Raw genomic sequence first — 14879 nt, 5'->3', positions numbered from 1 at the left:
TGACATCGTTCCTTTTTTGCATGGTTAGTGTACGTCCGGGGGGCACCTTTGTGACACGGTTGTTGTTGGAAATATCCCTTCTGTGCCGCTGATATGGTGCGCCTCGCTGTATACAATATGCAATATTCGATGGAACAGCGCAATTGTACTAGCCGATATAAACATGTTTTTTATATTAGTCATTTTATAGTTGATGTTGCTGCATGCATTCTGAAATGTGGCTGATGAATTTTTAACTGAATATTGGGATATACACCTAAGCTTAAATGTATCAATACCCAAATGTATTGGTTATATTGTAATTCTTTTTTATAATATAACATTGTTGAATTTGTATCTACAGGAGCACATATCGGAGTGTAATTACCGTTTGTTCCCCACTGAGAATATATATTAGTAGTGAGTCCAATTTATAAATAATAGTGGACTTTGGGACTTGTAACAATAACAGACTTGTAACAGATGGTAACAATAACAGATGGTGCAATTGGTAATTGGTAAATAATGGGTATAGACTTATTATATTATATGATTAGGTAATGCTCCGATATGAACTTCTTAAATGTATTATATACATTGTTTATGTGTTTAGTACTGAATATGTATAATCAAGTTGTCAATTTAAATGTGATTCATGAGCGCTGTATAAATTTGCTATAATGAATAGTTAATTGATATTGAATGAACGAATATGGGTATATAAGGGAACACTGTTTGTGCTTAGCCACACCCCCTGACAAAGTCATCTATTGATGAAATGCGTTGGGCATGGCCTGTGACGTGGACGTGTGTGACATCATCCGCTGTTACCAGAGCTGGCGGTGGTCCGTGAGTCTGATGTCTGAACTTCGGCTGTGATATATAATCTAGAGCCAGAGGACTGTTTATGGCTAAGGATCGCTATTTTAAACTTAAATGTATGTGAGCTTTGAATTTAGTAACGCTATTGTCTACCTCTAAATTTACGAGAGCGCTCTCCCTTCATTTGCATATTTCAGAATTACTTTCTCCTTGGCAGGGAGCTTGGATGCACTGCACCACATTTAACAGAACTTCCGTATATCTGGTTTTGAATCAGGAGTCTTTTTGCGCTATATATATTGGGGGCAAATGGAGAATCTTAAAGTGCCACCTAGATCTATTTATACTTTGAGCCAACAAATATATTTGGGTGTCAGCTAAATCAAGAGATTAGTAGCTGTAATGGTCTGCTAATTTGCACAGGAAATTAGGAATAGTGAAAGGTGAACCTGATGTACAGCGACAAAAGTGCTTAATTACATTAAAATGAGAAAATATCTATAGATAGGACACCTACGTATTTTATTTACAGAGTGTACAAAGTGCAAAAAGTGTCTGTGCAACCAAAATAAAGATACTGGTGTAGTTTTGATAGGTTAATACAGTATAGAGGTTAGCATGCCGCTAGTTTTAACACCGCTGGACACAATACCGACATTGTAAAGAGGACAAATGATATCCCGATAACAATGAAATACCGACAACAACAAAAACGAAAGTTTGGTATCCCGACGATAACAATATAGACAAAGACCAAACACGAACTAAAGAAAATACTGACAAATGAAAATACCGATTGTGGTTAAATACCAATGTTTGATATGCCGACTGTATACAATACTGACAAACTTATAATGCCGACTATGTACAATTCCAACAAACTTATAATGCCAACTATGTACAATACCTACAAAACAAAATTCGGGTTAATAAGCTATTTATTATCCCGCTGCATGTAATACCGACAAACTTATTGGCTCCAGCTATTGACACCAATCAGCGGCTGCTCTACAGTCAGCGCGGCTGTTGATTGGCTGGCGGGACGTGCAAAACCCGTGCAGTCCCGCCAGCTGGCATTCGGGAGGTATCAGTATGTGTGGCAACACACATACTGATACCGGGTGCATGGATCGGTAAGCTCGTTTTTTTTTTCCAAAGTCCATGGATTACTGCGGAGACCAGCGCCAGGATATAGGTGAGTATGCAATCTTTTTTGCAGGGCCAGTCATTAAGGATTCTAGTGGAGAAGAGGACAGAAACATCTGGTATAGGTAAGTATGTGTGAATGGGTAGGGGTATGAAATAAAGTTATTCTTGTCACGGTGTGTGTGTTTTGTCATTCTTTAACTATTTATTTTACAGTGCGGGTACAGGTGCCACCTGTCTGCTGGAACTTGTAGTTCCACAAGTGCCAAAGGGCAGGCATGCTGGCACCTGTAGTCCCACTGTAAAATACAATAGTTTTGCATTATTTGGCCCCCCCATTATCCCCATACCCACCACTCCAGGGGTATGGGGAAGAGCCCCGGGCTTCAGCATAAGCCTGGGGTGCTCGGGAGGGGAGGGACCCTTTTTTAGGGGGTCCCCGACTACCCCGAGATCACCGGCTTGCGCTGACCGACTTGGGGTGCTAATGCTTTGGACCTGGAGCCCCGGTGATTGGGTCTCCGGGCTGTGGCATTACACCCGGTCGGTTGAGTTTGGTGCTGGTCATAAATATAGGGGGAACCCCACGTCTTCCCCCCCCCCTATATTTAAAACCAGGACTAGTCCCTTCAGCCAGGAGCGGGTTCCTAAATTACGGGGAGACCCTATGCATTTTTATCCCCGTAATTTTAGGAACCAGTTTTGGCTGGCAAGCCAGGGGCTGTTTAGGCTTTGGGGGGGGGGCTATGTAATTTTTATTTTTTAGTTTTATCCCTTTTTTTACAGGTACAACATAAGCAGTTACACATAGTATCCGTTTTTTTAAACGTACAACACAAGCAGCTTACACAAAGTATCAGGCGTGTGCCTGCTTTATCCCCGTATTCAATTAGAAATCAACGAAAACGGGAGCCGGCGGTAAGGTATCGTCAAAAAACGGGAATTTTCTGGAAATATTCCAGGGAGCCCCCTAAAGATGTCTAGACATCCGGGATCACTATGGATACCCCCATTTTTATCTCCTGAAGGAAGTCAGGGTTTCTAATAGCCGCAGTAGGTGCATATTTGCGGCTATGAAGAAGTGAAGAATAGCACTTAGATTTTTTTTTTAAATACCTATTCCTATCAAATTTGGGGTACATGAAAATGGGGGTAAGTATATTTTTAAGTCCCTAAAATTATATTTTAAAATTCTGCTAAAATGATAGTCGGCATTATAAGTTTGTCGGTATTATATGCAGCGGGATAATAAATAGCTTATTAACCCGAATTTTGTTTTGTCGGTATTGTACATAGTCAGCATTATAAGTTTGTCGGTATTGTACATAGTCGGCATTATAAGTTTGTCGGTATTGTACATAGTCGGCATTATAAGTTTGTCGGTATTGTATACAGTCGGCATATCAAACTTCGGTATTTGACCACAATCGGTATTTTATACTTTCATTTTTTTAAAGATTAAGGTATTATCATATGGAGGAATAACAGCCATTTCGGGAATTTACCGTTTCGGTATAATATATTTCGGATTTTAACCATTATCGGGTTTTAAATATGTTCGGTAAATGAAATGTCTGTATACAGTGTGAAGTGATTTCATACACTTCGGGATTTCATACTTCAGCTTTTTCAACAGATCGGTATTATGCTGACGGTATAACAATTGTAGGTCTATATTTTGCTAGTAAATCATACCGATTCCGTTAATACCTTTAGTTTAAAGCAGCGTGTTTTAAATGCTTAAATATTTATTTATTAACAGTTTCTTATATAGCGCAGCAAATTCCGTTGCGCTTTAATAAATATGATAACTATATATCCTTAGTAGTAAAGTGTGCAATGTGCATAAAAGTGTCACTGTAAAAGTTGTGCAAATTGCAAAATTTATGCCCTTAGTGCAAATCAACAGATTCTATAGCCACTCTGGCACATTAATCACCACGTTTGGTCGTACATATACCAAACTCCAACCCTTCAAAAAACATATCATATAATAGAACCAAGTAATTATTCATATATCATTTCCAGCAAACACCAAAATAGCAATTTATTTAAAGATTAAAAATATTTATTTTAACATTATATATACTGTATATCGAGAAGAGAGGTCTGGCACTCTGCACTTGTGTAGGTAATGCTCCGGTGCCCACCGTAATACAGCAATAGCCAAGACACGGGGAAATAGACGGCAGCACTCAGAGTCTTTCAATGAAGCAATGGGCCAAATGTAATAGGGTGAGAGATTAGAAAATATGAGAGTTTAGCAGTAAACTCTCCCACTTTTTAGATTTGGCCAATGTAATAGAGTCTGAAAGCATGTAAGCATGCATGTTTTCAGACTCAGTTCTTTGAGTCTGAAAACATGCATGCTTACATGCTTTCAGACTCTATTACATTGGCCGAATTTAAAAAGGCCACAGTCAAACAATATATTTGAAATGCCAACATTATTTTTGATGCCTTTCCAAATAAGACATTCTTCTGTATATGTGCGCTAACTATCCTCCCAACGCCCAATCTATTCCCTCCTCACTACCTTCCATACTGCAGACAGTGGTATTTTCTTATCAGACTTTTTTTTTAAAGGGGACGCGGATGGAAGGGAGAAACTAGGGAGAGAGAGCATAAGGGATTGCTGAGCACCGCTCACGGTTATCAGCTGATTATAGACAAATGCTGTCTTCCACTAAAATATCTTTAGCTAAAAATAGTCATGAAAACAGATAGTAAAGAGCGTAAAACTTCTTGAGGTTAGAGTCCCTGTAATACATCAGACTGTCAGATCAATGTAATTTCTGTTCAAGTGTATGATTCAGGCAAATATCAGCTGCAAACCTTTTTAGCATTGAGTACAATTAAAAAGATTACATTAACTGCATACCTCAGGGAAGAATAACACCTTTCTCCACCAGGGAGGTAAGTGAGAATAGGAGACAACTGGCCATCACGCAATGCAGTACTTGCAGACATGACTCTTAGATGTGTAGCTGGCAGGCATGTTTCACATCAAGAAGCCCATCACAGAGAACCGTGTAATCATTGATTTCTAGTGTCTTATGTTGATGGAGGCTCTAGCAGTGCAGGTGGTATGGAGGTCCTCCGGCCAATCTGATGCTGACACTGCACCTTTCTGAAATACCTGTGTTCAGGGACCTAGATATGAGGGGGAGCTACTGAGCAGAGCCGTAACTAGACATTTTGGTGCCCTGTGCCAGAAAGAACTTTGATAACCCCCCTTCCATTATAAACAGGGACAGTGCGCAAAAAGGTCATAGTCTCGTAGGGAAAGAGCGTGGCCACACTATAGTACCCCTAATTTCCATTACACCACACAGTGGTGCCCCTTATTTACATTACACTACATACCTGCAGTAATGTCCCTTATACGCATTAAGCTAAATTGTAGTAGTGCCCCTTACACATTACGCCACACAGTAGTAATGCCCCTTACACATTATTCCCACACTACAGATCTTCCCATTACACATTATGCCATAAAGTACAAATCCCCCCCATTACACCACACAGTACAAATCGCCTTTACATCTCACAGTACAAATTCCCCCACATTATGCCACACAGTACAACTCCCCCTCCCTCCTTTACACATTATGCCACACAGTACAACTTTCCCAATCTCCCTTACACATTATGCCACACAGTACAACTTTCCCAATCTCCCTTACACATTATGCCACACAGTACAACTCTCCCCCTTACACATTATGCCACACAGAACAACTCCCCCCTTCCCCTTACACATTATGCCACACAGTTCAACTCCCCCCTCCCCCCTTACACACTATGCCACACAGTACAACTCCCCCCATCTTCCTTACACAATATGCCACACAGTACAAAGTCACCGCACCCCAGGTCTCTCAGCACTTACCTGAGGCACTATGGGAGCCAGGGGAAGCCACAGTCTTGCGCCTTCCCTGCACTGACTGGGCTGCAGTGCAGCCCAACGCCGAAGGAACGGCTCCTCGGCACAGGGTAGTGTGGGACTGAACTGGGAGAGACGTCATGATGTCAGAGAAGGAGCCGCGGTGCACCGCTACTATATCGGCTGCTGTAGATGAAAGGCAAGTTAGAGGGGTGATAGAGGGTGGAAACGGACTGTTCCCCTACAGGGCATGTGTGCTCTGTGCTGGCGCACCGGCTGCACCACCCTAGTTACGGCCCTGCTTCTGAGGATCTGGTTGTAAGGGGACGGCACAATATAAGTTGGATGGTGGGCAGGGGGGGGGTAATGGCAATAAAATGTATAAGGAAAATTATGGGCATTGGGGTGATGGTCATAAATATATAAGGGGAGGTGACTGGCATAAAATATATAAAGGGGATGATACCCATGGAATATATAAGAGGGGTGATGGCAATGGATATATAACGGGGTACTGGGCATAAAATGTATAAGGGGGTGATGGCCAAAAAAATATATATAAGGTGGTGATAGCCATAAAATTTATAAGGTGGGTGATGACCATAAAATATATAAAGGGGGTGATGGCCATAAAATATATAAGGGGGTGATGGCAATAGAATATATAAGGAAGGGTGATGACCATGGAATATGTGAGGGGGATGATGGGCATAAAATATATAAGAGGGGTGATGGGCATACAATATATAATGCAGTGTTCTCCCCAGGCTGTTTTTTGCAGATGCACCACCCGGCAAGAAGCAGCCTACCACCCGGCACTTCCCCCCGCCCCAATGCGTCCCCTGTTGCCCGGTCACCCTCAATGTGCCGGTAATAAGGACACATTAGTGAGGGTTCTGGGCGATGGGATGCAGCGCATTGGGGAGGAGGGAGTGCTGGGCAGTAGGTTGTTCGGGGATGCAGTGCATTGGGGCAGGGGAGAGTGCTGGATGGTGCAGCTCGGGCCTGTCACAGTACAGGGTGGTGTCAGACTGGAGGGCGGAGAGCCCTCCCCCTGTATAAAAGCAAGGGCGCAATGTCCGGGCGGGAACAGTCACCTGAACACATTAAAGAGAGTAGTCCTGCGTCCACTCTCTGTCTGTGTAGGAGCTGGAAAAAAAATCAGTGGGGACAGTATTTGGGAGCCTGCAAGTGGGGACAGTATCTGGGAGCTGTATAAAAAAAAATTCTGTGGTGCCAGCAAGTTGGAGCAGTATCTGTGAGCTGTATATAAAAAATGATTCTGTGGTGCCAGCACTAAATAACGTGATGCTGATTTCACTAGAGGGACCAGATCCTACAGACTTTGATTATGATAAAGCTGCAGATGACTAGGCCTCTAAGAAGAAGAGAAGAATTAATATTTAAAATGTTATTTCAAGTTTAAATCATTATAAGATCAGGGTTTAAAATATTTTATTATTGCGAAGGCCCCCACCTGGCTACTTCTTGATGCCACCCAGCTGGAAACATTTTCTGAGGAGAGCACTGTAATGGGTTGATGGGCATAGAATATATAAGGGGGTGATGGGCATACACTATATAAGGAAGGATGATAACCGTGGAATATGTAAGGGGAGTGATGGGCATAGAATATATAAGGGGGTGATGGGCATACACTATAAGGAAAGGTGATGACCATGGAATATGTAAGGGGTGTGATGGGCATAGAATATATAAGGGGGGTGATGCGCATTCAGTATATAAGGAGGGTTATGAACATACAAAATACTGTATAAGGGGTGTGATGGGCATACAATATATTAGATAAGGGGTGATGAGTATAAAAAAGTTTTTTTTTTCATATTGGAACAACATATTGGAAAAAAAAAACATTGCTTAAGCACAAGTGTCTATTATGTTATGTGTATGAAATTGTGGTACATTCAGAATGATATGGTGAAATATCTTATGTGTGATACTGTATACTTGATAATGGTGTGAATGGAAATGTACTCCAAATAATGGCACAATAAAAGTATAATAAAAAGCAATATGTAGAGAGAGAAAGAGAGATAGAGTATTAAATAAGCATATCATTGTTTTTGTCTCTCCTTACTATATATGACATATTTTATGGTGCTCCTCCCTGGAAAAATGTATGATATCATTCAATTCAATAACAAAAAATATACAGGAAAAAGAGTGTATACCTACCTTCTTGTTAGTTTTTTTCTAGGTCCCATCAGAGTTTATCTTTCCTCATGGCCCTCAGATCTCCCACATGCCATTTTTATGCCAGCCACATGTAGTCTATGTGCTATAAGTCTCCTCTAGGTGACTCTTGTGTGTTTTCAAACCCCTCCACATGCTCATTAAGTGCCATCAGAACCCTTCACACACCCTTTATACACCATCAGATCCCTCACATGTCCCTTCATAAGTAGATTCCCTTGAAAGATATTTTGTCTGAGTGTGGGTGACAGTCTGAGCATTAACATAGATAATAAAAATATTTTTTCCCCACACAGAGAGTATTCTTCTATGTACCCCTAGTTCACTTTAAAAGAAAAAATAAACGCTCCACCCGATTTAAGAAAGAAGGTACATGAGATTCTCAAATACTGTACACTATTTAAAAATAAGGTTACTAATAATGTTGAATATGTGTGTACTATTGGCGACGGATCCATCAAAGTCACCAAACAACCCAGTGCTTAACTAGTGGTGTGGTTTATTGAGCAGTAATGTGATGTACAGCCGTACTCATAGTTATGCACAGACAGACTCTTGCATAGAGCGTAGCTTGTGCAGAGCGTACAAATCACCAGCCAGCGATTGTATGTGGATAGCGTGTTGTATAAGACAGCAGTTGTGCCCTTTTAGTGGGTTTTGAAGGAATATATCAAATGGGCCTCACAGAGTTATGTGGAACACTTTGGTTCCCACTGTGGTGCTCTTTCGCAGTGAACAGATAGTGCTGTGCATGCGCAGAAGACCAAAAACCAAACTGGCAGCCATCTTGGTGAAGCCTAATGCTTTAGGAGAGGGACATACAGGGAGGTAGTGTAGTAGCGCACTCCACAGTTCAACAAATAATTCAGTAGTAAAAAAATACTTCACACGAGATTATGAATATTGCTACATGTTTTTTTTTCAAATCTATATATTTTTATTTGTAATTTTTCTTATTATTTTTCATTATTATGCTGTCTTGTTGTAAATATTTATGTATTAGGTGGATGTTTCGGTTAAGGCTGGAGTTGCTATAAGTCTTGTAGAGCCTTGTTAGTTACTATGATGCCTAATTTTACGTGGTGCATGGTTACTTACATCAATTAGTGAGAGCCGATGGTCTCTAGGTCCCACCATACCTCTGTCAGGAGGCCTGACTTCCGACATGCGCTATTGCGCATGCGTGGCTTCTCCGCGCATCTTTCCCCTTGGTATGCATGTTGGACGGATGTGCCCTGAGACTCTCCCCAGTGTTTCTGTCACACAAGGCCACACAGGTGTCCCATACACCCTGTAACACCACCTCTTGTCTACTGGAGCACAACACCACACACCACTAGGGTGTATGGTCCGAACCCACCTGGTGCACTACAATGTCCAGCAAACCCAATCAGTCCAGGCTGCATCCACTACCCAGTGTACTTGTACTTTAATCCTTGTATCTAAAGTCACCTGTATTTCTCGCTGGTTAAAAAACCTAAGAACTGGTTAAGTTGTTTCTCATGTGGGCTAACCACCAAAAGCTTGTTGATGCGCTCTAATAGTTCTCTCCTCGTCCCCTTATTTGTAACCACCAAAAGCACCTTTGCTATGCACTTCACCAATCCAGAACGCACCATCATACTCCCATGGCTCAGAGTACTGTGAAAAGCCCCAACTCTGCTAATAGGTAACGGACACAGTAACCTAACCCTGGTAAGTCTACTAATAATCCAACAGATACTAAAGCAGGCCAATGGTCAGATTTAGAGGCAGACAAACAAGGTCAGAATATGGTCCTGGGTTGGGGCAGGCAGCAGACAAACAGAATATGATACAGTGCAGACAGCAGACAAAGGAACAAGCTGAGGTCAAATCACAGTAGAGATTAGAGAGGTGCAAAAAACAGTCCATGTCAGTAACAGAATATCAGATAGGATGAATGCAACAGATCTAGTAAGTCAGATAGGTTTTAACTCACCAGTACTGCCAGCTGCCATCTGGGAAACTGGTCACTCCTGATTCCAAGCAACAGCCGTTGGAGAAAGCAGGTTATCTGAAGGTATGGAAGGCGCTGTCAGGTGTGTTCATGGCAAGCGGTACAACAGCCGGAAGTGCAGCGCTGTCAGGAACCAGGATGTGGCAAAAGACGCGAATCCCAATACATTATAATAAAACTACATAAAAATATTTTTTTTCTTACAGAGATTAATTATAATCAATTTAATCCAACTTATTAAACTAAGTTTATTTACATTTTTTTTTTTGCTGGAGCAAGTAGAACAATGAAACGCATGTGCAAAAGTGTTATTCTACAGCCAGGTTTACAATTTAGTGCATACTTTTGTGATGGGGGCAGAGTTTTTACCATCTGATGGGGGTCATAGAATGATTGGGGGTGCAAACACAAGAGTGGCATGATTAATTTAGCATGTAAATTAGCAATATTCTAGGAGAAAAAAATTTAAACTTTGTAAAATAATAGAAGCAGTAGCCTAACTACTAAAATTTTATCAAACTATTAAAATCTACTAAAATTTAAAATCCAAATTCTGAACCACGGGAATATCAGAACCGCGACTCGGATCTGTCCGGATTCGGATTTCTGGAGAACAGAACCACGCGTCTCTAATGTGAACTGAATAGGACTTTTTGCCCCTGCTTTTATTTTCAATAGAGAAATAACATAGGCACAAAATTAACAATTTTATCAACCTTTCTGCACTAATATGAAATGTTAAAAAATGAAATGGTGCAAATCTCAAAAATAATTGCAACTTTGTGGAACTGTATTGGCTCACAAGTTTTATTCTTTACCTACCAAAAAATATTCAAAGCAATTTCCAAACTTTCTACGCAAATGCTGAGATATTTTCAAAGATACCTTTCTGCCTCAGTATATAGGAATTATATCTGAAAATAATAATCAAGCTCTTTATTTTTTTCCAGCATTCTGCATCTCACGTTGCAAAGTCTAATTAAATATTTTCTACTTTGCTAAAACACTTCTCCAAGTATTATTTTCTGGTTTAAGTCTCATAAAACCCTGTTACAGTGACACGAATCATCAGGAGGGGAAAGAATAATAAAAGAAAAACAAGTTGAAAATAGAAACTGTTTCTTATAGCCAGAGGTGATAAGGTATTCTCAATTCCCACCAGTGTTTATCTGAACTGTTCCTTATTACATATCACTTCTCTAGTGAAATATGCCAAAACACTCTCTCCCAGAAATCACAGGATATTCCTATTATCTAAATATATGTCAAACTTTATCAAATAACCCATAAAAGGTGTTTTATTTCTTCTCATCTTCACTTATGCTAGATCTTTCTTGTGTGCAAGCGGAAAAATGACAATATTTAACGCTAACATGTTGGGCTGTTGTTTAAGTAATTAGTGGAGAGGATGTGAAGCACTTGCAGGAATTAATTGAATATCACATTGTACAGTGGTAGTACAAGATGAGTGTCAGGGCATGCTATAATAATGATAACAAAGCTAATTACAGCATCATTATGATGTGACAGCTTTCACATGGAATATTTTTTCAGTTCTTGCAAGGGTATAAACAATTTGTTTCAAATGTGGAAATGTAATACGTTTTTTGTTACACCTGGTCTCAGAAATACGACAGGCTTTCATGAAAGCTGTGGCACAAGTTCTGCACATACTGTACTACATGTTTTTGAAGTTTGATTTTTTTTAGAGGATTCTGCAAAACAACAAAATGCACAGAGGACTAAAGTGATAGGAGCGTACACCTCAGGCTTCTATAAAAAAAAAAAGATGGGAACTGTGATGTTCTGCAGATTGTGATTTTGTACTACACCACTGTCTAGGGCACTTGGACCCCTAGATACACCCCTGCAGAAATACATAAAAATATTAGGGGGGTGAGGGATATAAGGAGAGTACCTGGCCCAAATGCTATTTTGCAGCAGAAACAAGCAGGAACTCAGTTCCTGAACCTCTCATTAACTATGATGTAATGTCCTTGGCAAAAATTTATTTTCCATAGATGCGTTTTAGTTTAAAGTCCCTTTTGAGTGCCTTCTTTTCTAAATACTATATATATGCAAATATATAATATATATACAGTACTGGGCAAAAGTTTTAGGCAGGTGTGGAAATATACTGCAAAGTAAGAATGCTTTAAAAAATAGAAGTGTTAATAATAGTTTATTTTTGTAAATTAACAAAATGCAAAGTGAATGAACAGAAGAGAAATTCAAAATGGAATCAATATTTGGTGTGACTACATTTTGTCTTCAAAACAGCATCAATTCTTCTAGGTATACTTGCACACAGTTTTTAAAGGAACTCTGCAGGGAGGTTGCTCCTAACATCTTGGAGAACTAACCACAGATCTTCTGTGGATGTAGGCTTGCTCATATCCTTCTGTATCTTCATGTAATCCCAGAACTCTCAATGATGTTGATATCAGGGCTCAGTCTGGGCCAAGTCATCACTTCCAGGACTCCTTGTTCTTCTTTACACTGAAGATAGCTCTTAATGACATTGGCTGTATTTTTGGGGTTGTTGTCCTACTGCAGAATAAATTTGGAGCCAATAAGATGCCTCTCTGATGGTATTGCATGATGGATAAGTACCTGCCTGTATTTCTCAGCATTGAGACCACCATTAATCCTGACTAAAATCCCCAACTCCATTTGCTGAAATCAGGGGTGTCTTAAGAGAGGAGGGGGCCCATGTGCACTCCCTGTGCGGGGCCCCCTCCTCTCTCCCCGGTGGCCAGCAGCCGACTGACGCGGCTAGCCAGCCACCCGAGCCTTAGTAGACTCCGGGCACTAGAGTGTGCCCGGAGTCTACTGTGCATGCGCAGAACACTGGAAAATGGCCGTGGCGGACATTTTTTTGGCGTACTGTGCATGCGCAGTAGACTGCGGGCACACTCTAGTGCCTGGAGTCCACTGCGCTTGCGCAGAACACCAGAAAAATGGCCGCGGCGGGCATTTTTTCTGCGTACTGTGCATGCGCAGTAGACTGCAGGCACACTCTAGTGCCCGGAGTCTACTGCGCATGCGCAGAACACCGGAAAAATGGCCGTGGCGGCCATTTTCCAGTGTTCTGAGCAGCGCAGACACCCGACGTGGGACAACGGACAGGTAAGTCTAAAATAATATGGGTGCAGTGTGTGCGGTGTGGGGCCCCCCTGGACCCAGGGGGCCCGTGTGCCCCGCACACACTGCACCCATTATAGATACGCCACTGGCTGAAATGCAGCCCCAAACTTGCAAGGAACCCCCACCATGCTTCACTGTTGCCTGCAGACACTCATTATTGTACCACTCTCCAGCCCTTCGGCGAACAAACTGCCTTCTGTTACTGCCAAATATTTCACATTTTGACTCATCAGTCCAGAGCACCTGCTGCCATTTTTCTGCCAGTTCCTATGTTCTCGTGCATAGTTGAGTCGCTTGGACTTGTTTCCACGTTGAAGGTATGGCTTTTTGGCCACAATCCTGCCTTGAAGACCACTTCTGGCCAGATGGGTGTACCTGGGTCCCACTGGTTTCTGCCAGTTCTGAGCTGATGGCACTGCCATCTTCTGATTTCGAAGGGAAGTAAGCATGATGTGTATTTCATCTGAAGCACAAATTTCCTTGACCGACCACTGCGCCTATGGTCCTCAACGTTGCCAGTTTTTTTTTGTGCTTCTTCAAAAGATCTAGAACAGCACATCTTGAAACCACAGTCTGCTTTGAAGTGTTTGCCTGGGAGAAACCTTGCTGATGCAGTATAACTACCTTGTGTCTTGTTGCAGCACTAAGTCTTGCAATGGTGTATGACCTGTGACATGAATCTGTCTTCCACAACTTCACCTTTGAGCAGAGTTTGGCTGTTCCTCACCCAGTTTTAAGCCTCCTACACTGCTGTTTCTGTTTCAGTTAATGACTGTTTTTCAAGCTACATATGAAAATGATGATCATTATCACTTGTTTGGTATGATTGGTTAATCACACTATACACTATAATCCCACAAAATCCCTGCCTTTGTGCAAGTGTACCTAGAAGAATTGATTCTGTTAATTGATAAAAATAATAAACTTTTAACACTTCTATTTAGAAAGCAATTTTACTTTGCAGCACACATGCCTAATACTTTTGCACAGAATTGTATATTATTGATACCCCTAAATCTCTATACCCAAATGTCGCTATTTAGCGCTAAAAGTCGCATAAGAAATAATTGCTTTCCAATCCAATTGTGGTTCCAAAGCACAAAAAGTTATATTGTTCAATGAAAAGTATAACGCGCTGTGATCTAGACAATTAGCACAAAAAGCAAGTAAATACAAAGGTACAAGCCAATACATACGTGTGCGTACTGGTCCCAGTATACAGTCGTCTCTCCAGAAGCCTGTGGTCATCCAAGAAGAATGGCTGTATACTATAATTAGTACTCAGGTTATATACCTTACAGAACAAAGAAACTAGTTGACAGATTTCCATTGGTTCTTGCTCCTGGACATGCTGGTACGATGCAGGTCATAGGACAGTTCATACAGCATCACTAGAGGTATGTCCCAGTTCCTCAGATGTTGCTTTGTGTGGTTTTCCCGCCGAAGAACTGGATTAAACTAGTCGAAAGACACTACATACAGACATACATTCTAACCACTAATTTCCTATAATCCATAACTTGCTGACGCATGATGCGATCTCCTTGCCGATAGAACCGGAGATCTGCAAATAGTGATTTAGAATGGTACCAAACATGACATGTCTACTAGCTTATGTACCTTAAATATCATATACATTTCATTTCACAACATAAGTATTTGCTAATAAAACCTCTAATATTAACCTTAATGCCTTGGAACCTTGTT

The sequence above is a fragment of the Taudactylus pleione genome, unplaced genomic scaffold (assembly GCF_031769625.1).
Source record: "Taudactylus pleione unplaced genomic scaffold, aTauple2 ptg000069l, whole genome shotgun sequence".
Classification (NCBI taxonomy): domain Eukaryota; kingdom Metazoa; phylum Chordata; class Amphibia; order Anura; family Myobatrachidae; genus Taudactylus; species Taudactylus pleione.
The sequence above is the reverse complement of the archived record's forward strand: the minus strand, read 5'-3'. Positions refer to the sequence as shown.